This window comes from Thermobia domestica, chromosome 2, assembly GCF_964235325.1.
Source record: "Thermobia domestica chromosome 2, izTheDome1.hap1.1, whole genome shotgun sequence".
Taxonomy (NCBI): Eukaryota; Metazoa; Arthropoda; class Insecta; order Zygentoma; family Lepismatidae; genus Thermobia; species Thermobia domestica.
The window spans coordinates 17,812,298-17,836,116 of NC_137455.1; the positions used below are offsets into that span (position 1 = coordinate 17,812,298).

Genomic DNA, 23,819 nt, shown 5'->3' on the forward strand with positions numbered 1-23,819 from the left:
GAATAATTATTCCGTAGAATATAAATTATTTGACGCTTTGACACTTGTGTAGGTGAGACTTCCTTCAGTTTACAAATTTTATATACAGATGTATATCTAATGAACCCTGCAGGATAAATATAATTGCACGACCCAATTATTTTCTGTCCGCTTGTTGCAGTGTCGATTCCAATAAATGATTTTGCTTTTAACGTATACGTTTTGTTCTTTCCTTTCGCATTTCAGGTTCCTTTACGCTTGTTTTTCTACAGCGTATGGGCCTACAAATTTATTCTAATCTTATTTGTAATCGTGATGTAGAGGTCTGCACGGGCCGGAATTTTTAGCCCGTGAATTTATAATGTGAGGCCCGGCTGGAGTCCGAAATATGTTTTGATCCCGTGTGATAATCAAATGAGCCCGAAATTAACTCGAATTACAGAAACTCAATAATTAACACAAAATTGTATTTTTATTTGCAGCAATTAGAGGTTCAAGTTTGTAGTTGTGCTTTAAAAGTTCTCCAGAGAGAACGATTCGATACATACCGTTTTACAATATATTTACAAAGTTAGGCTCGAAAAGGCCCGAGAAATGTGGTTCTACATTTAAAAATTTACAACCCGAGCCCGAAGTGATATATGCTTTGTAGGCCCGAGACCGGCCCGCGGGCTAGACCCGAGCCTGTGCAGACCTCTACCGTGATGTGTGTTTCAGTCTTCGTTTCGTATTTCTTCTTTCTGATTTTTAGTTTCATAAACTTTCGTGATCAGAGTTCTCAAGGTATTGTATACCAGGAAGAAATGTGTGAACTCAGTGGGTGACATCGATATTGACAAGCTAACAGATTAGGCAAACACCAGGCAATATATAATTTCATTAATCCATCCCACGCATCTTATTGATAACTTTGTTCATAGTTTATTTTATGTTCGATCCTGATTTTAATTGTCTCTGTTATGTCCGAAGGCAGATTCTAACTCATTTAGTTAAAGTAGCTACGCAGAATCAGTATGCCAATAGAACAGGGATAGGATGTCCAGTTACTTTCTTTTTTTGATTTTAAAGAACGTGTTGGAATTCAGGAAGGTAATGCAAGGAAATAGTTTGAAAATTAGCACTGGGATACCAGGTAGTCGAAAACGGTAATGAAAACTCAAATACATCTCTCACAGAAGGCATAACTATCATTGAAATGCCATTGCATGTAGTTCCATTACAAAACAACTTGACCTGTCCTATTCTTACTAATACGGATTTTCAGCTTATCCGAAGCATTGTTCTATTTCACCATTTCACTCTGACTCCCATGGCCTTGGGGCACTTCCTGTGACGTTGTATTTATATTTTTGTTGCGTTATATATATACTTTGCGCTATCAAGCAAAATAAATTTAATTAACAAGTATGACCGTAAACATAATTAGTTCCAGGAGATGTTAAACAAGCGTATACTATCTTTCCACGTTGTTGTCACAGAATTTTGTTTCAGTTAACGTTCTTTTGCATCACTGAGGCTATATGAGACACAGGACTATAGTTTAAGGTGGGGTCCGAACCACCGTAAAGCATTCAATTTTCGGTAACCAGGAATCAAACCCAGGACAATTTACATCAAAGATCGGCGGAGAGGGCTGTCCTAAAAAGTGTATCAGTGATTTCAAAAGAATTAGTCCCAGAAGCGACAGTCCTATTAGCGACAGGAACTGTTATCTGTCCTATGAGCGACCGATTCATTTACATTGAGATGATGGAAGATGATATGATTCCCTCTCGTGAAATATGTTTGCCTCTGGCATTATTAGCGCCCGAACAACCTTGCTACGAAAAATGTACTTGCCAGTAATACAGTTCATCAAATATATTTTCCCCTCTACAGTGAGTGCAAATAAAACTTATTTTAATTTTGAGTTAGATTTGACATAAAATATATCAAATAACTTAGCGAGATAACAAGGATATTTCCATGAAAAGTATATTCCTATGTAATTATTGAAAATTCAGTTGTAATATCCCCTTTCTTCAAAAATTCTGTTTTCTGTACTTAATTTGATTCAAATCTAATTACTCACTAAGCACAGTAATATATTTTATTTTGAAAAACTAAACGTGTAACAGTTTCGCACACTATCTACTTTTTAGACTTCCAAAGACACTGAATAAAATAAAAAAGTCAATAATAAAAGACAGCTTTTGAGATCCCTTACATCTGATTGGCTATTCTCAACCAATCTCACCAATTACAATGCAGTTCACTCTAAATAATCCAAAAGGTAAACAAACTCTTTAAACTACTTTCCTCCCTATTGTAAGCTACTAAAACGTAAACTAATTGCTTAATTTGCCTTTCTCCCTTGTTTTGACTTACACATAAAAGCTTGTCGTATAGCAATCTAAAATAATTTCTTATAACTAGACGAACTGTTAAGTCCTGCGAGAGATTTGTTGTGTAATAATTTCTTCGAATATACCGTGTTTTCAGATTTCTTTGATATCCTCAAGTGGTGAACACTCTCTTTCCATGGGCGCCCGATGGGAAGGCAGGGGTTGCCCCCCTGGCTCACAAAAATGTATACGTAATATAGCAAACCACATGTATTATACCAGACGTGATACAGCAACCATGGAGATGCCCTTCCATAGAAAATTTTCTTCGGGCGCCCCTACCTCTTTCCGATTTCTTTCTTATGCCATAAACATATCCAATCTAAACTTATGCTCCGTATCATTTTAACATGAAATATTTAATTATATTAGAATCATAGACAAAGGCAGAGGTACTCTAAATATTTAGTTGGTTTTCCCCTTGATATAGTCAGTGTATTCATAGAAAGTAATTCAAAAATATAATATTAGGAAAAACGTATAAAATATTGTTAGTGTAATGAGAGCAGTCCCACGTATTAAATTCAGGTAGAGCGAAATTTTTCATAGTACATTTTGTTAGGTTCTAAATCACATTAGCATGAAACAAGTTAAAGAAGAGAGAACCTTATCTTCTTCCATTATCTTAGTATGAACGAATCGGTGACTCATAGGGCAGTTAAGAGATCGAATCGGTCGCTCATAGGACAGTTTACAGTTCCTGTCGCTAATAGGACTGTCGCAAGTGGGACGACACCATTTCAAAACACATAACTTGTGAGTGACCCGCGGGAATTACAATAGTAGCACATGTACCCATCTCCTCTGTTCCAACTATGTGGGAAAAAATATTTTTTTAAAAAAGGGGGGGAAGTGAATGAGATTGCTGAAAACAGCGTTGCCAGGTTGTGCTACAAGTAACGAATAGAGCGATATTTTTAGGTGACCTTGCTACCAAAATTTCAAATTGAGCGACACGCCATTTTGTGGGCTACTTTTTAATTATCTGCATGGTGTAACTCTTCAGACTGTTCTACTTTCTTATATTCATATATGAAACAGCAAATTATTCGTTTTATATAATAAATAAAAGTTTTCTTTGTTGAATATTTTATCCACAATGAACAATAGTTTTACTAAAACTAATATGTTCGATACTACTTCAATTCTTGTTTTGTTACATTTTAATCTCCCGATCTGACAACACTAGACTTTTGTTAGATTTGTAATGTTGCAGAATCACAGATCGTGTTGCTGTCTCAGTTAATGCCTAAGCCTAATAGTTGTACGGACCTGTGTACACATGAACACCGTAAATTTAACTGTGTTACTGTATTATCCATATTAACACAATAAGTAAGTGAAATTACAATAAAAGCTTACAAAACTCATGGCTTCCAGATAAAGACTTTAACAAACGAATTAAAGAAGTGAGGTATAACAGTGAAAAAAAGCACACTGTAAACGTTGTAAAGTGTATTTCAAACCCTTGGAAATCAGAAAGGTATCCCATATTATACTATCACCGTCTGCACAGTTCATTGCATACGGCAGTTCTACTGCTCTTGACGTAATATGGAGTTTGCCCTAACACACCACTGCCAACAGCCCGAAACTGCAGTCACCTCCAGACCGCTGTCAAACCAAACATTGACGTATTCCCAACCCAACTACACGTGTTTCCATTAAATCGCGAAGGATATTACCAAAGGTGCTGCAAAATAATTCATTTGTTTCGGCTACAAATAGTTCAAATCCGCTATTTTTGGAGCAAAACCTCGCTACTTTTTAATCTTCAGATTTGGCAACGCTGGCTGAAACCAAATTATGCACTGAAACACCAGTGATCTATCAACTAGTAGAATTTATGTGGGACACTGATACTCCACTTGGGACCTACATTACTAAAATAAGTGAATTGCATTTTTTTAAAATTAATTTAAAAAAACATGTTTCATGTAGGCTATATTGCAAATATTAAAATAAAGTTTAATACTAAATTATATATTTTGGTATGGTACACGTTTTTTTTTTTTTTTTTTAAGATATTATGTAACATTATTTCTTATTTTGGGAATAAATTACGAGTTCAGTAGTGATATAAATTGTAAGAATACTGTGTAATACTTCACGGCGAGATTTCCGGATTTTCGTGTATCAGGATTATTTCGAGTTCCAATGAATATTCACAATCGAAGTAAACGGCACCTGTATTTTGAACACTTACCATAAAAGGATGGAAGAATTATTATGTTCACTTGAGATAATTTGCAGCGTTAGGATAATAGAATACGCGAAGATACAGCCATTATTTTCCTTTTAATGAAATGCGATTCGACTTGATTTTTCTTCAAGATATTAAGTACACTTCCTTTATAACGAAGTACTTCGTTTTCTGTATTACAGGAACAAAAACAAGATCTTACCTTTGTGCATTTCATGGATAGAACATACATAGTAACAGTAATAATTGAAAGAACTGGAAGAAGTGCATATGATAAATTGCAAGATTTTGATTAGTGAATTTTGTTTGAATAGAAATAACAGATTTCTTTATCGCGTTACAAGCTTTTGAAATCATGAATTTGTTCGTTTTTTCATGGCGTGGAAACAGAACAATACTAAGTTAATTCTAGGTTTGGTGTATAAACAGGTTTCCTTTGGAATGTAAGAGTTACGTTAGGACTTTTCATAAGAGAAAGACATTAGTTTGTGATCTATATTAGTGATGTGATAGTCTGATATTTTATCACACTGTAATGTATGTTTTTTTGGCTCTCACTTGCAGGGCCGGCGAGAGGGGAGGGCAGGAGGGGCCAGAGCCCTGGGGCCCGGGGCCCCAAAGGGGGCCCGTCGGCCGAGGATAAAGGATTACTAAATGTTGTATATTCTTGCTCAGTTCGCTTCCAATCAGTGCGCTCTTTGTGTACTGTGGTCTTGCAAAGAAATGACAGGTGACCAGATCCAAGAACAAGCAGCTGCACTAGTCCAGCGATACCCAAAAGATTTAGATGATCTTTCTGATGAACTGCATAGCCTGAAATAGATATATTCGGCCAATTTTGGTGAGAAAACGCTTTCAGCATGGGATCTCCTAAATAACATCAAAACTTTGAATCTAGAAACTTTATTTCCAAATCTGACAGTGGCCCTTCGTATATTCCCCACAATCCCTGCTACCATTGCTAGTGCAGAGCGCTCTTTCTCTCTGTTAAATAGAGTAAAAAATGTTTTACGCTCTGCAGTATGTCAAGACAGATTGCTTAGGCTTGTTGGCAGTGGAGACAGAACTTGTCAAGTGTACCAAACTGGAAGCTATCATTGATGAATTAGCCCTGAAAAAGGCCAGGAAGGGAATTTTGTTGTAACTGCATAGCTTACTTCTATATAATTATTTCTAGCAACAATTTGTGCAAAGATATTCATAGTACAGGGTAGGTTGTATGGTTTCTCAACTTTTATTAACTATTTAATACGTTCTTTTTGTATTTCCTTCACAAATTAGTTTGTTTTGAGCATTTGATTGAGCATTAGGGGAGAACTTTTGCTATTACAAATACATAAGTTACTTTTTTCTGTATTTTGGTACCGTTGTATTAAATATATTTCCTTTTTTATTCATTTTAGTTTTGAAGCCTTCAAAAATCTTAGAACCAACAACTATAGAGTCTAAACAAAATCATAAATAGTAAATTAATGAGGTTTTTTTTGTTGTTATTGTTGTTTTGTTTTGTTTTCAGCGAACAGTGAACATAGTCTAGATTCAGAGTTCTTAGTATTCACTTATTTGGAGATATAGCAATACTGTTTATCATGTAAATTAAACGCATTAATGGTCTAATAAGAAGTTCAAAATAAGCCTTAATGTTCATTTTAGTTTACCTCCGTCCAAAGTGGTAAGTACGTAAAATGTTATAAGGGAACGTGTAAGGGGCCCGGGATTGCTCAGCCCCGGGGCCCGCGACCGCTCTCGCCGGCTCTGCTCACTTGTGAGAGACATAATACTTGGTAACACAGGATTGCACATCATAGCATATGAACGTGAAGTGGAAGACTGACCGTAAAACAAACTTCATATTTGTACTGAAGTAAAATCGTTGTTTGTATTTTTGGTATTCTAAAAATTCTCTTTTAAAAATCAGTGAATCTACATAAGATCTCAACTAGGTAATGAAATGGACATAGAACATGGTTAAAATGTGAATCAGAAATAAAATCACGTTCCCAGTGCAAACGCGTATGATTCGGAGTACGCGTAATATGATAAGTCTGTATGAAATAAAAATTATTTTGAAAAAAAAATAAAGAAGTTCCATGGTTATGCTCCGTAAACAAAAGGAGATGAAAAATTAATGAAAGTGAACAGATATTATATAATTGGTGGAATGATAATGTGGAGGAGAACAGGAGACCCGGGAAAACCCACTGTCACGATGTTTATTACAAACTCACTTGACCTGAGATGGAATCAGGGACTCTTTGCACCAGAGGTGTGAGCGCTGTACCAGTAAGTACTGTATTCACTGGAAGTCTACATCTTGTTATGTTTGGTTCTGAAATATCCCTGATTGGATCCTCGGTCAAGTAAGTTTGTGGCGGACAACATCATGATCGTGGGTTTTCTCGGGATATTCCCGTTTCCTCCCACTTTCTCATTCCACCAATTCTTCCATCATCATTCACTTGCTTTTAATCATTGTCTCCCTTATCCTAACAGGCATAATCGTGGGACGTTAAACTCAGATTGGTTCTGAAACGAAACGAAGTCCTAACAAACAGAATAAATAATCGAAAATGAAACAAAAAAAAAGAAAAAAGAAAAGAAAAAGAACAAGGGGCACAGCGGTAGGATGTTCATCTCTGGTGTCAAGATTAATCGATTGATTCCAGGTTATATTTTTATTAGGAATTAGATTTCTGGGCGTTCGGCAACTATGGTCAAGTTAACCTGTCACAAAAGAGTGATTACATCTCTCAGCAATTACAGTACCCGAGAAATTGAGGAGGGGGAATTGAATGGGAAAGGAAGGAAGCAACCTTGGACAATTATTTTTTTGGGTACCTCCCAGCGTTTGCCGGGTGTGTATGAGGAAAACCCACTGAAATCACACTCAGCATGGCTGGCCTGGAAAAAAAAAACTTTTACACTTTTTAGACTGGGTGCCCCCCACTAGGAATCGAACTCCAGGTTATATAAGTTTGTGGTAAACAAGTTTGTGCCTTTTCTCTTTTCGTTCACTTCCGATCTCTTTCATTACGTCAATTCATTCATTACTATCCAGTATCCACTATTCATATCATTATCATTATCCACCATTCTTTAACGAGACAGGATGGACCGCGAGGGCTCAGTGGTAGGCGTTCACCTCTGGTGCCTGGATCCTTGGCTCGATCCCAGCTCGTTCCGTGTTAACTTTGTGGTGGACAAACACCGTGTGCGTGTGTTTTCTAGGGGTTCTCCCGTTTCCTCCCACTTCCTTCATTCCACCATTTCATTCATTTCTTATTACCGTCTCCTTTAGTCTAGCTGGCATAACCGTTAAAGATTTCATTTTCCTTTAACAAGACAAGTAATCCTGGTTCTCTAATCCAGTACAGAGTGAGGTTGGAGGGAAGATAGTGTGGTGGGGAATGGACTACTGTAAGGATTGATCGTGCATCATGATCTGTGCACCTGCTAATTGCGCTGGATTGAAGTCTCGGTTGTGATCCGGAGCCAACACTGAGTTCTTGTGTTTTGTGTCCGGGGTTATGAAGGACGGAATCTAATATTAAAAGTCAAACTTCTTCAGCGTAAAGCGTTAAATAAAAGATTCTATTTACTGAAATTGAAGAGCAAAGCAGTACCACTTTTCGCTAATGTATTACTATTAAAGTCGTAAATGTTTATTATAAACAATAAGCACGTTTAAACTGCAGGGGAGTTTAACATAGTCGCTAAAGAGGCTAATAGGCTAAATAGCTACCGAGCGAAGTAGCTCAAGTGGTAAATCGTTGGCTTCGCTTTCGGGAGGTCGTGGGTTCGAATCCCGCTGCCGACTGAGGTTTTCCAGGGTTTCCCTCAGTCCTACCAGGCAAATGCCGGGATGGTACCTACTAAACAGGCCCGATACCTTCCCAAATCCTTTCCATTGTTGTTGTTGTTGTTATTGTTAGATATCCAGTGTAAAATGGCCTCTGAGCTGTATCTGGTGATTGTTAAATAAATAAATAAATAAATAATAAGGTAGGGGAATTAATCTTGGTAATCATCCAGGTGTCATAAAGGAAAATCCATATGAATAAATAATAACGACAATAATAATAACCTTTTTTTCAGTTTAAAGTCCCCATGTTTATGCCTTATAGGCTAATAAAGACGATGGTTAAAGCAAGTGAATGATGATGGATTAATTGGTGGAATGACAAAGTGGGAGGAAACGAGTACCCCGAGAAAACTCACGGACACGATGTTGTCCACCGCAAACGTACTTAGCCAGGGATCGAACCATGGACTCCACGCACCAGAGGTAAGCGCTGCACCACTTTGCCACCATGCCACACTCCCATAATAATAATAATAATAATAATAATAATGCCAGGTGTATTTGCAGTAAATTATTCACGTGACATTTTTTTGAAACAAGGAAAGTCTAACTTATGTGTGGTATTAATTGATATAGATTGTTTATTTAAAATATCCGGTGATTATCAAGGTTATTAACGTTGTTACTGTATTTAAAAAAAAAACGTGGGACATACTAACATACATGACCTCGCTAAACTTTCCAGTTTAAACATGTTTATATATATTGCAAGACACCGTCTCAGTATTTATTATCCGTTATAATAAGCTAAGTGTGGTAAACTACTAGTGTAGTGTGACGATTTAATTTGGGTAATAATATTCAAATTGGTAGAGATGTCTGTGCCTTTATTTATAAAATGCATTAAGTTTTTTTGCATTGAAAGAAAAACGTAACGTAATGTAAGTGGAACGATACACACACATATTCCTTTGCTTAAACTAGGAAATAACAAAAATACAGTTTTAGAAACCTCCTTATTAGAAAAATGTGTAATAAAAATGAAAAATCAAGATAGAAGAAAATTCCATCACAAAAATAAGATAAAATAAGTTTACAAATTTAAGAATTCATATGCAGAACGCTTTTGATTAAATTATCTCATGGAGGAGTAGTTATAAATATGAACTTCTTAAACAGGTAGAAGAAATATCCTAGAAGAGACGAAGTAAAATCAGGAAGAAGATGAGAAAAGGGGCTAACTAGGTTTATCCTTAATAAATCATATGTAAGGTGCAATGGTAAAGGATGTTGATTGGATTTAGTAAATATTTTTTTTTTTAAATAAATAAATAAGAATAGAATCCAGCCGACTCCATTACTCAGGTAACTGTCATGCGAACAAAACAATGCTCAATTAAGGTAATTTGTACTCCAGATGTTACAAGGAAGGCAAGGATAAATTGTGGCCGAAGTTGCACGTTCTGGAACTTCAAACCTAAATCTATGGTAGCTAATCTCTCGTGCAATCGCGTTCTTATGGTACTAATTACTTTTTACTGAGTGACTACTGTGGCAAGATATGTTAATCAAGTTAGACAATTGTGCTACGGAATTTCAGGAATACATTAAAAAAAAAAAGTGCAGAGCCACGTACAAAACCATGTCAGTGACACAGACAAAAACAAACTTACATGTGAAAAGGTACGAGTCGATCAGCCGGGACCCGAATAGATTTGCACCACATCATCTAGAGAACCGTAGTTCATCTCCGGAGATTAACTGAAATCATCGGAAAAACTGTGTTGAGCGACCTCGCCTGACCTTCGGAGAAGCTTCATCAGGAACCGGCTAGCACGGCGTGTGTACGTCTGCACCAAATCGTGCGACTGGGTCACAGCAGACAGTCTCAGCTCTCAGCTCCGTGGAAGATCGTTGACGAAGCTCACCGCCGGTAGTTCGCGCCCGCGCACCTCACACGATTCTCTCGCCTCGGTTGCAGTTTTTCTTTCGACTCAAAATAAGCCGAATCTGAACAGCCAACACCACTCCTGTTGCGGGTGTTTTACAAAAGGAAGAAAAATAAAAGAAATTACAAAAAAAAAAAAAAAAAAATCTAATAACGCAGCCAACATCTGCGAGAAATGCTGTCGGCATCGTTGAGTCATAAAAGTTTCGTTGAGTTGTTTTCTATTTGTAGTGTCACAGAACGTAACTTAACCATCATACAAGCGTGTCAAAACCAATTAAACTGCCGGATATGAAGCTCTGTTAACGAATGAGAATTTGGAGCAGTTTGTCACTGCGAACAAACATCGTACCCTATTTCACTTTGACACACACACTCGTCAGGTTGTTATGTAACATTGGAAGGAATAGTGGGAAGCAAGTGTGAATAGTTTGGTTTAGACTATCCATATGCCAATACTATAATAATACTAAAGTCTATATCTATGTATGAACATACTTGCAAATAGAGCTCTGAAATGGGAACACTTCACAATGAAATGGAATTTTGGAAGGGACTTGATTAGAGTCATTTAAAGATACCATCCGACTATTCACTTGGTGCAACTGAGGATAAAACTTTAATTAGGGTGGACAGTCGCGGGATAAAGCCGGAACCTCGTAATAGTAAATCGAGAATTCAAATCAATCGTAATAATAATAATAATAATAATAATAATTATTATTATTATTATTATTATTATTATATAAAATGAATCCACAGGGTGTCCATAAAGTCTGGGTATATGGGAAAAAAACACATTTTAGTCAATTTAATGTTAATGAATAATATTTTCAACATGATTTTTGTGCTGGTCAATGCAGTGGAGGGTAATGTTAGTGTTGCAGCGTTGCGCAACGACCAAAGTATTTCACGAAAAAAATTAGCAGCAGTAGTAAAGAACAGAGAAAAATGCTTACTTTAAATAACGTATTTTTTACTTCTATAACTGTAAAATCCATTAATCCATTTTAAAAAGCTAAAAACAGTCCGTCACAGTCTCTAATTTATATTGCGTTGCAGCGAGCATGCAACGACCAGATTTCTTCAGCGCAGCAATTAAAGCGAATGTTGTCTCCTTTCCCCATTCTCAGAAGTTAAAGGCTCTCTGGTCGTTGCAGTGCTTCTGCAACAACACGCACGGTTTCCAGTGAACGAGAAGGTTTTTCGCGCTAAATAAGATTTCTGAATTTTATTTCACTACCAATTACAAATGGAATTTATTTTTATGCATTCATATTTTTAAATTACGGGACTATACTGAAACAAATCAATGTAATGAAAAAAAAAAGTGGTTGCGGAATTACAAAATAAGACAGAAACCATGTAATAGAGTTGAAAACAAATGAAAGTAAACACGCATTTACAAATTAATTCTTAGTTTATGTAGATAATGAAGGTTTCTTGTACAGCAATTTGTGAACCAGATATTAATAACTCAGTGCTATAATTTCCAGACTCGACTCCCAAAAATTTCCAAACTCGACTAACATTTGTAGACTTCCTCAACGAACTATACTTGTTTAACAGAGAAATGATTCATGTTTCAAAGTATGCTTTCCAGGACGTACCACCTTAATAAGCATTGTTTCGCCTCCTGTGGAAGCATATTGTGTTCATCGTGCATTGCTTACGACCAAGACGGATGATTTGGAATTTAGTTTTTCTTTTACGCACGTGCGTGGGTTGGTGTATATGGGACATTCGCCATACGTATACCTCTTTTGTATCAGCTGTCTTTTCTGACTCAGCTGTTTTGGGTTTTAGTTATTAGATTTATTTGGGTTGTGTGTACTCTAATTCTGTAAATAGCGTACAAAAAAAGCAATTTGCCCAGCTTTCCACTGAAGAAAAACTTGCAATTAAGGCTTAGAGGCTTACACAAAACAAGCAAAGGGCGATTCAGAAAAGAGTTCGAAAAAATCCGGTTTAAATTCACAGGACATCTTATGGCAGCAATGTTGTTTGCCTTAGATATATTACCACCCATTTGTTTTAAATTTTCCTAGATAAACTGTGAGTAAAGTGTATTCAATTTAGATATTTTTATAACACTAATATCTGCCACGAACTGTCCTCAGTCTAATCTGCAGAGGAATTTGGATCACTGTCAGGAACTGGGTTTGTTAGAATGAATTGTTCGCAATAATCTAGAAAAAATATTTAGTGAATTTACAAAGCTTCTGAAATTAATATTAACTGTACCTATGACGTCTGCAAGAGGAGACAAGCGTTATTCCACATCGAAGGAATTGAATGTTCCAAGAAAGGTTATCACCATTAATTATGCTTTCCATCGAAAAAGACCTGATAATGTGAATACCAGAGTTCAACCAGCATGTATTAGACAGATTTACTCCAATCAAAGAGAGGAGAATGGACTTACTAATTAAATAAGGAGACTAATTGGATAAAATGTTTTGCGTTATTTTTTATTTTTTTAAATCAGAAGTTTATTTAATTTCACATGTCACATAGCATTTGCATCTAAAGTTATGCAGATGAGTCAATGAGTGCTGTTTATATCTTCTGTCTCCGATCGTTCGCACTGCAACACCCGAAACCACAATCCACCGTTCTCCACTGGTTCAGTGCATAATTTCATGCGCTTTGCAAGATTAAGGTGAACTCGATGGAATAGGTCTGAATTGCCGTCATTTCAGCACAGGGACATTCCATGTGAAATCAACCAATGAAATGGCAAAATCTGACCTGACGATCTTAGATTTTTGTAAAAATTGGTGCACAGCTTTATTACAGTGGGAGATGAAAATATCCCAAATATTACCTCTCTCCTCCTGAAAGTGTCCCCATACAGGGGGTTCAAAAATGCCAAAAAACGGCATTTTTTCGGTTGCAGTGATTATTAAAAATTGTCATAAAATGGTTAGTTGTACTATATTGAAAAAACGTGTAAAATAAGAAATAACACTTCAAAAATTCAAATTAAGATTCGAATTTTGAATTTCTCATAGAAATGTCCCTCTGAATTTTTTTCAAAATTGTCCAGATTGTAGTCTCATATGTGTACTAAAACACCACAAAGTTGCATTTTGGGCACTCAATGGGATCCGATTCAAAATTCAACATAACCAAGCAATGCACGATACTGACCATGTGAATATATGGGTTCAGATCGATAACTATTTGCCTGGAGCTATTTACCTGTAGCATCAAAGAAATTTATATTCAATTTCATTTGTTTCTTGATGTATTCATTTGAATTTACACAATTATCCACCTTTTAAGTTATTTAAAGAGTTATTACGTTTCCAAACAGTACTTAATACAGGTCATTATTCTTGTTAGTCAGTACGGACATTTCTGCTCACTACCGGCAGCATTTCATTAACACTGCACCCCATCACCTGCAAGCTGATACACCACGCTGCTATCGGCGCTGGTTTCATGTTTCTAGCACAACTATACAGGCGACCGCAGCAAAGCCGAATCTGTCGGATTTAACCGATCAACCTTTTGCATTTATCTTTTCTTCCTACAATATTCAGTACTTTAATTGTTTTTCGCTCGACTTAACTAATCTCTACTCTTCTCCACACCCATAGTTGAACACCTCCAATCGTATTTAATCGTTTTTACGTAATTTACATCTTTCTGCTCTTTAAAGTACAATATTTCACTTCAAACATACGTTTTCTTAATTCCTTACTCAAAGACAAAAGAGCTCGTTTCAATAAAGTCTCTATAAAACCCGGATTAACTATAAAGCTAGACTTCGCCGCTTTAATGGATAACGGGTAAACATGGAGTTGTTATTATGTTGGTGCATTTAGTGACAGAGGGGATATTTGTGTAAATGTGTATGGATATTATGCATACAGGCCCGTCGCGTGGGAGGGACGCCGAGGCAACAAATCAACATAATTCAAGGAATACAGATTATGTTGGTAAATGATTTTTTTTAAAAAAAATAATATTAATTCAGATAAATTAATAATGATCAGGCCACGGCTAAGTAAAATTTATTTATTTATTTCATAAGGACAACACAACGGCTTAAGGCTTACAGGCTAGTTACAGTGTCATGTACATAATTATCTAACATACAGTATTGTACATACACAAATATACGTCGTCTAATTATGCAGAAGTTATTGCCTGACAATTCTTTTGAACTTGTTTTCGAACATATTAAATCTACTACATGAAATCTAACCATTTCGTTATATGAAGCACACATTCTCTACAGAGGAGATTTATTTGGTCTAGGAATTAATTCGTGCGGTTGGTACGCACACATTGAAGCTGTAGTACAAACACAAAATACATAAATACCTTAAGAAAAATATTGTCCATCGCTAGCCACCACTTTCGCCCATCTGTCAGGCAATGTACGGATTCCGTGGCGAAAGAAGTCCTCATCCTTGGAAGCGATCCAGTCAGAGACCCATGTTTCGATATCTTCTGAAGAAGTAAACCGCTGTCCAATCAAATCGTTGTTCATGCAATCGAACAAGTAGTAGTCCGAAGGAGCAACGTCTGGTGAATACGGCGGGTGGGGTAAAACTTCCCATCCGACATTTTCTAAATAGGTTTTGACCGGTTTTGCGACATGTGGGCGAGCGTTATCATGTTGAACAATAAGTTTATCATGTCTGTTCTCCCATTCTGGTCGTGTTCTGGCCAGAGCTTGCTTCAAACGCATTAATTGTCGTCGATAACGTTCTCCATTCATAGTTTCACCCGGTTGCAGCAGCTCATAGTACACCACACCTTTCATATCCCACCATATGCACAGCATAACCTTTGCACAGTGAATATCTCGTTTTGGTTGTGATGGACCTGGTTCACCTGGTTTCACCCAGGCCTTTTTTTCGTTTAGGGTTCTCGTAATGGATCCACTTCTCATCACCCGTAATAATTCGATGCAGAAACCCCTTTCTGCTCTGTCGTTGAAGCAGCAATTCGCAAATGGTTTTTCGTCTTTCAACGTCTCTGTCTTTCAATTCATGTGGAACCCAATGTGACATCTTTTGAATCATTCCCATGGCTTTCAAGCGTTTGGAGACTGTTTTTTGATCAACGCCTAATGCTGCTGCAAGTTGTTCCTGCGTTTGACACGAATCCTGCTCGAGCAATGCTGTCAATTCTTCGTCTTGAATTTTTTTTGGCTGTCCAGCTCGCTCTTGGTCTGCCAAGCCGAAATCACCACTTCTAAACCGTGCAAACCACTTCTGACACGTTCGCTCAGCTAGAGCATGGTCACCATACACTTCCACCAAAATACGATGACTTTCAGTCGCACTTTTCTGCATGTTAAAGTAATGCAGCAGGACACCCCGCAAAAACACTTTATCAGGCACAAATTGCGCCATGTTCACTTAACTACAAACTGGTGTTGTTGACGCTTTAATTCACTGCCCTATACTACGAACGATACGCGATGACAGGGGTTTGCAACACATGTGTGGATACACGGAACTGTGGGACGCTCCGTTCGTTGCGCCATCTCTTGTCCACCCGCACGAATTAATTCCTAGACCAAATATGTAATATATTAGTTCTTGCTTTTCTACAATAGAATGTCCCAGTGTTTGCTGTTCTAGTCTTACTTGTTGGACACGTAATAATACTTCTGAAACTAATTCTGGACAGTCAATTTTACCGTTTAGTAATTTATGTAAGAACAACGGATCAAACACCCATCTCCTTTTTCTTCTAATGTATGAAAACTAAAATTCGTTACTGTCTTCCTAAGGGACATTCTTTGGGTAGAAACCGGTTTTCGTGTATGCAAACATTTTTAAATATTTAAACTGTATATTTCCTATTGTATCAGAGTATTTAGTAATATTTGGTGTCCAAACAGTACAGCAGTGGAATTTTGAATTCACATACGAGAAATACAACCTTATAAATGTTGATTCTTTTTAGAAATCCTGCCCTATCTTATAAATTAAACCCAGGTATCTTTATGCACTATTCGTTATTGCGTCAACGTGTTGAGCAAAGATTAATTTGCTATCAAATATAACCCCTAGATCTTTAATAGTATTTGAGATAGACAAGGAAGTGCCACTTATTGTAGAGGTAAAGTTAATTGGATTTTCTTTCCTCGTGAAAGATACAGATTTACATTTGGACACATTTAGGACTAATTTATTCTTATCACACCATATTTGAAATCTTTGTAGATCCTACTGAAGTTTGACACAGTCATCAATTGAATTTACTTTGGAATATAATTTGAGATTGTCGGAAAAATGAAGAACTTGAGAAGTTTTAATACACAGAGGAATATTATTAATGACAAGAAGAAAAATAGGGGAGCTAGATTAGATCCTTGAGGGACTCCCGATAGAGTATTGAAAATTACCGGTAATGTAAAACATCGTCTAGGATTATTCAGCTGGAACTCTCTCTAGGCCTCTAAGAGTTCTTTTTTATCTTGGAATTTAATATTTGTATATTCTATGCTATTAATATATTAATTATATAAAGTTCAAAATAAACAAGAATGGCACTCAATTTCAATGATTCAAAACTATGTTTTCATTAACTTTTGTGTTTTAACTACAAAAGCCATTCACTTTTAAAACATTGACATCATACTAACTTCTTTTATCTTACATTATGATCTTACATTTCATATTTAAATCTAGGAATACAGAACAAACTCTGGTTGTTTCTTATAACACACTGGAGGGGGGGGCTTGGAATTCTCGCCCTGGGCGCTTACAACCCACGCGACGACCCTGTATGCATATGTTGTTTACATACCTCATTAAAATTTTAGGACTGAACATTGGAATACCAATATGCACGGAGAAGAATCCGTTATCCGGACGGCGTTATATTATAGGCTACAAATATATGGAATCCTTATGTTTACTATGGAAATGTGTGAGGAGCATACATTATCCATATGTTACATATGTATTTCCCTTTTCGCGCTTAGACGTTATATCATACCGCTGCAGGATATCTGATGTCTAACCGTCTTCAGTATATCACATACGTATACGGTGTTACATACGTCAGCTATATGTTACATATGTCCATCGGTATGTGAAATCCTGAGCGCCTATATACAGTTCTTTCTTTCGTATGAAAAGTATGTTTATTCGGTACATATATACGGAAAGTACGTATAAAATACGTTTGCTGCAGCATGTTACATAGAGTTGCATGTTATAAGTCCAAAAACTACAGGATGTACGCATGAAACCTACCTTTTTACTAGGGATGGCGAAAATTTTTCGGATTTCGAAAAAATTCCGAAATTCGGAATAATTACAGAATGTAGAAAAATTCCGGAATTCGGTAAAATCCGGAATTCAAAAAAATTCTGATTTTTTCCGAAATGGGATGATTTAAATTCCGGATTTTTTCCATCGAAATTTTTCCGAAATCCGGATTTTCCCAGTTCCGGAATTTTTTTCCGAAATCCGGAATTTCGCCGATTTTACTTTCCGGATCCCGGAAAGTAAAAATTCCGGAATTGGCCATCCTACGTACGCCGCATACAGTGTTTTCCCCTTCAGTGTGAGTCAGTGGAACGAAAGAAGACCTAGGGGTAATTTTGGTAGTTACGAAAAGATATTTGTTTCCAGCCTAAATCAGCAACCAAAAGAAAAAAAACGGTAACAGAAGAAATGATATCTTTCCTCACGAACATCACGTGATATGGGTTAATAAACAAAGAAAACAAGGAGCTTAGAGTGTAGATTGGTAGAGACAAAACAGATGCAGTCACAAAGTGGCTCGTCTGAGTTCAGAATGGATGACATAAAGAAGGAAACTCAAAACCTGAAACATGAAAACAAAAAACTTGTGAGAACTAGATTAGCCACTACTACTATAAAGAAAAAATAAGAAGACAAAAGATTGTTTCATGCATCATTATTGCTGATAACAAAAGAAAGGCATTTGCTGTGACAAGCAAGAAACGGTTAGAACAAATGGAGTCAGAGGCAATAATCAGACAAAGACGAGTCCACCAAAAATACCAAGCTTGTAAAGTCAAAGAAAGTGTCAAAAATTGTTTGTCAAGCCAGTTGGTGAATCACTAATCGCTGAGACAGAAACTATATATATATATATATATATATATATATATATATATATATATATATATATATATATATATATATATATATATATATATATATATATATATATCGGGTGTTGCAAAATAAGTGTTACAACTCTTGGGTGATGACTCCTGCCACTGAGACAAGAAAAAAAGTTCTCTTCAACTTTCTGCTATCGGACATAGTTTCAGATCTACAAGGTGCCGAAAGCGTGGGAAAATGACTTTCGGACGCCAATAGTTCGGAAACTATCCAGCATAAAAAGGGCGGCTAAAAAATTCACTGAAGAAATCATACCTGCTCTATTAAATTTTGCATGTTTCACAATCCTACCGTTCACGCGCAAGGGATTCCCCAAAGGAACGTAGGGAATCCCGAATAATCTGCCAAATGAAACTTGGTCTAAAAGGATGTGAATTGATAGGCTTTCTACCAGGTAACAATAATTCGTTTGTCTTAAGTCGATATCTGAAACAAATACAAAATGGCGGACACCTTTATGCCCGTTGTGTGTGGTTGCATAATCGCCAGGTACGGATGCTGGCCAACAGTGACGTTCTGAGTATTAATTATAGCGAATTTGTACTCAAATGCTCTAGAAAGACATCTGGAGTGTCGGTAGAGCATAACAGATGAAGCAGGGTATTTCACATGTGTGGAAACACTTAACGAAAAATGCCCAGAAATACACTCATACTCAGTAAACGTGAGTTCAAAGCGTCGGAAATGTAAGGATTATCATCAAGAACATGAAAGCCATTGCCAATTCACCAATAATATTCCTTCAAACCGATGCAATATGATGTGCACGGTTGCATACCAATAAGGATGCAAGAACTGAGTCCAAATTGAAATTGTGCAATGGACTCACAAAGAAACTGGGTAAACTAAAGAAATGTCACTAGTGGGATCGCATAATCGATATTGAAATGTGGCCAATGTGTGTGTTGATATCAACATGTAGCTAATGGACAAATGTCAACATGTCGCACTACTGCTGGGACACCATCTCACGTGCGAAAACTAGGAAAATGACTTTGTACATTCTACTATTACATCTGGTGCACCTTTTGGTAGAACGTAACTAGAACACGATAGTATCAATGTTCCTCTTTGTTTGGGACATTGTCTCACAGTCGACACATATGAAAAGAAATCTCTTAATGCATTGTTCAAATTCTGATAGAGTGTGAAAATAATAAACTTGTATCATGTCCCACGTCTTCTGAGACATATGACGTACTCGAAATATAGGAAAATACCTCCAGAAATTCATATCTTACACACAGTGCACATGCCAAGATAAAGACGAAAATGAACCGATTTGGCACATTTAACACTACAGCTGGAACACATACATTTGGAAAATAAAACGACATGAGAAATAGGAAGAAACGTCTTAAAGCTCTGAGTGTTTACAACTGTGCAGTAGGAGTAACAAAATGAAACACACCAGTATGTGGGGAGGCTGTACAAGAGGGCTTGCCAAACAAAGTGGGTACTCCTCAAAGAAATGAATACAGAGAAAGTGAGGCTCCTTCGAACCTCAGGGCTAGAGCCCTCACTTTTGCACGCGTGGTCGCAGTTTCCAATCCTACTGAGAGCCCACGATCTCAGATTCAAGACCGAGTAGTTATTTTCTTATTTTTCGCACGTGGGACGATGTCGCGACAGTAGTGGGACATGTTGACTTTTGTTCATTAGCTACATGTTGATATCAACACACGCATTGGCCACATTTCAATATCGATCATGCGATCCCACTACTGACATTCATTTAGTTTACGCAGTTTCTTACTGAGTCCATTGCACAAGGAATATTATTGGTGAATTGGCAATGGCTTTAATGTTCTTGAAGCTAATCCTTACATTTCCGACGCTTTGAACTCACGTTTACTGAGTATGAGTGTATTTCTGGGCATTTTTCGTTAAGTGTTTCCACACATGTGAATCACCCTGCTTCATCTATTATGCTCTACCGACACTCTAGATGTCTTTCTAGAGCATTTGAGTACAAATTTGCTACAATTGATACTCAGAACGTCACTGTTGGCCAGCATCCGTACCTGGCGATTATGCAACCACACACAACGGGCATAAAGGTGTCCGCCATTTTGTATTTGTTCTAGATATCGACTTAAGTCAAACGAATTATTGTTACCTGGATGAAAGCATATCAATTCACATCCTTTTAGACCAAGTTTCATTTGGCAGATTATTCGGGATTCCCTACGTTCCTTTGGGGAATCCCTTGCGCGTGAACGGTAGGATTGTGAAACATGCAAAATTCAATAGAGCAGGTATGATTTCTTCAGTGAATTTTTTAGCCGCCCTCTTTATGCTGGATAGTTTCCGAACTATTGGCGTCCGAAAGTCATTTTCCCACGCTTTCGGCACCTTGTAGATCTGAAACTATATCCGATAGCAGAAGGTTGAAGAGGACCTTTTTTCTTGTGTCAGTGGCAGGAGTCACCACCCAAGAGTTGTAACACTTATTTTGCAACACCCGATATATATATATATATATATATATATATATATATATATATATATATATATATATATATATATATATATATATATATATATATATATATATATAGGGTGTAACTAAAGATCTTTTAGAACGCGTGAGAGGTGATTCCTCACACGAAAATAAGCAAAAAGTTTATGCGACGTTTTCTTAAATTCAGCGTCTTTTCCGAGTTACAAGCTGTCGCAAATGGCGGCAAAACGACGTGTGACACCTCATTGCGGACAAAGGAAAGGTGCAACAGCAAGCGGGTCTTCATAGTTTAGAGAAAGTAATGCCTGAATAAGATAATGGTGTGAGAAGCAAGGCAGTAGGGGCGCGGCACAAGGAGTTCCTTTTCTGCATCCATTTTCCGCATGTCAATCTGTCCATATAAGAAAGTCCCCTTTGAGAAATTCCTTGTGCCGCGTCCCTACTACCATGCTTCTCACACCATATACCAGGGCCGGTGCTAGCAATTTTGCCGCTCCTTTAATCCGCAAACTTAATTTTGACAAAAGACGTTCAAGTGTCACGAAAAAGAAAGATGCGTCTTTTAGAAATATGTATGATATGGAAAAGTAAACAAAAAATTGAACTACCTCTCTCGAATGCTTATGTAATATTTAAACTTCATACATGACGCAATATTCAGTATGCTCGATTTCGCTCACAGCAGCGTATACAGAAAATAAAATTTATGGTTACGACTAAGAATTTTAATTTTTAAGCTTATTTTACATCAAAAGATGTTTCCAATAGAGTATGGAGCACGAGGATAATATAATGAATCAGATATTACTGCAAAACTACGTGATTAGCCTAAGCCTGGAATTAATGGCAAAATGCCATAAATGCCATTATTGCAATTTTCATGATATTTTCAGGAAAAGTGCAATTTCACAATTTAAAAGCAATTTGTTGCCATTGTTACAGGTTTTCTCTTCCACTATTTATTTACTCGTGAATGACAGCATACCACAGATCTGAGTCGCTCTTATCTGGCCAAGCGATCTCGGTGTCTGATAATAACTGGTCTATTCCCGTTGGAATATGACAAGTGGAGGAGCGGGAACACTACTGCGTATTCAGTTCTTGGAATTTTGAAGCAGTGTTCGGTTCTTGAATGACAAAGGAAGATGCTTACTTTCAAGAAGTAGCCAGGTGGGCAATTATTGTGAATCTTGGGCGTGCGTGATACAGAACTGGTATTTATGTGTGTTTTTAGTCTTTCAAGATGCCGAAAGTTGGTCTTTCTAGGCAACGGAAGTTGGAAAAATTTGTGAGTGAATTCGGGCGCACTGTGTTTTCAACAAACGGTTCTGTACTGTTTTGTAAGTTATGTGAAACTGTGGTTTCTGCTGAAAAGCGTTATTTTGTAATACACCATATAAGCACTGCAAAACACAATTCTGCAAGGACACGCAAATCAGCTGGTGAAAAGATTCAAAATCTTGGAACAGTCAAGAATCCCGCTTCGCGTATAACGCGGACATTCCTTTATGTAAGTTAGAAAATGTTTCCTTTAGAAACTTTCTCGAGAAATACACAAAACAAAAAATTCCAAGTGAATCATCTTTGAGAAAGACTTATGTTGATAGCACGTACAGCAGAACTATTTACGATATCCGTAAAAGTGTTGCTGACAAAAATATATGGATTTCAATCGATGAAACTTGCGATATTCTAGGACGTTCCATTGCCAACGTTGTAATTGGAACTTTGGGAGGGAAAGAAGGCACACAAACATTTTTGATTGCATCAAAAGTTTTGGAAAAAGTAAATGGCACGGCAATTGCACAGGTTTTTACAAAATTGCTGAGTATTCTGTGGCCAGAATGTGTAAAATACGATAAGGTCCTCCTTTGTGTCACAGACGGGGCTGCATACATGGAAAATGCAGAAAAAGCCCTGAAGGTTCTATTGCCAAGTATGCTGTATGTCACCTGTCTAGCACACGCGCTACATAGAATTGCAGAGGAAGTCCGTTCTCATTTTCCTGACGTTGACCTTCTTGTGTCAAATGTGAAAAACGTATTTCTGAAAGTTCCCTCGCGAACAAGCGCGTTTCGCGAATTAGCCCCTGAACTTTCGCTTTCACCATAGTCTGTCTTAACGAGATGGGGTACATGGATTACAGCTGTTCTCTATTATGCTAACAACTTTGAATCCATCTAAAGAATCATTGATACTTTGGTGAAGATGATGCGTCTTCAATTAAGGTTGCTCTAAGTTTGCTTAGGAAGAATTCCTTGACTTACAAGGCAGGGTACCCAGGTGTAACACGCCGATTGTGGTAAGATTGCACAGACATAAAGAACATCGAAAAAGAAGTGATACGTATTTTTTTATATCGGCCAACAAGCGCATTGAAAGGGTCAAATAGAGGCATAAAAATGGAGTCAAAATGAGATTATGTGAAATATAGCGAGAACGAGAAGAGATATCGGAAAAGTTTAAATGTACGAAATCCTACCCATAGTCGACACAATTCAATGAGGTAGAACGCACCCATGAGAAGAGAGCAGAACATCCAAAAATGGACCAATCACGTGTACAACATTGTCACAATGTGTTACGGAAATGAGCGAAAAGGGTGATAAGGAGCAAGAAGAAAGAAGAAACGAAAACAAGAAGATACGTGTTTTCGCTTTGGCTGCATATGTTGCCCGTATGCGAAAGAGACGCAGATTTATCTCAATGCCCGAAGATGAAATAACACGCAAGAAGGATGCAAACGCCGTTCATATAGACAGCCAGCGAGACAGCACTGCGCGGTGGGTTGCATATATCGCGTAATGAGAACAACGATGAGATGGATGTTGGAAACGAAAATGTGTGTAGGCAGTAGTAACAAAAACAAAATTGTTACTATTACTGTTATGTTGTACGCGTATT

At 37.1% G+C, this 23,819-nt stretch overlaps 2 protein-coding genes across 2 annotated transcripts in view; one reads left to right on the plus strand and one right to left on the minus strand.

Annotated features, from left to right (window-relative positions):
- The window catches only part of LOC145670855 (uronyl 2-sulfotransferase homolog pip-like), a 65,871-nt gene extending 55,336 nt beyond the window's left edge, over positions 1-10,535 (minus strand). Inside the window, exon 1 of the mRNA XM_081739540.1 lies at positions 10,042-10,535. The gene's annotated coding sequence lies outside the window, so the exon portion shown is untranslated. The remainder of the gene's footprint in view (positions 1-10,041) is intronic.
- Vps8 (vacuolar protein sorting 8) overlaps positions 1-23,819 on the plus strand; it is a 307,518-nt gene that overhangs the window by 241,425 nt on the left and 42,274 nt on the right. The gene's annotated exons all lie outside the window — the stretch shown is intronic.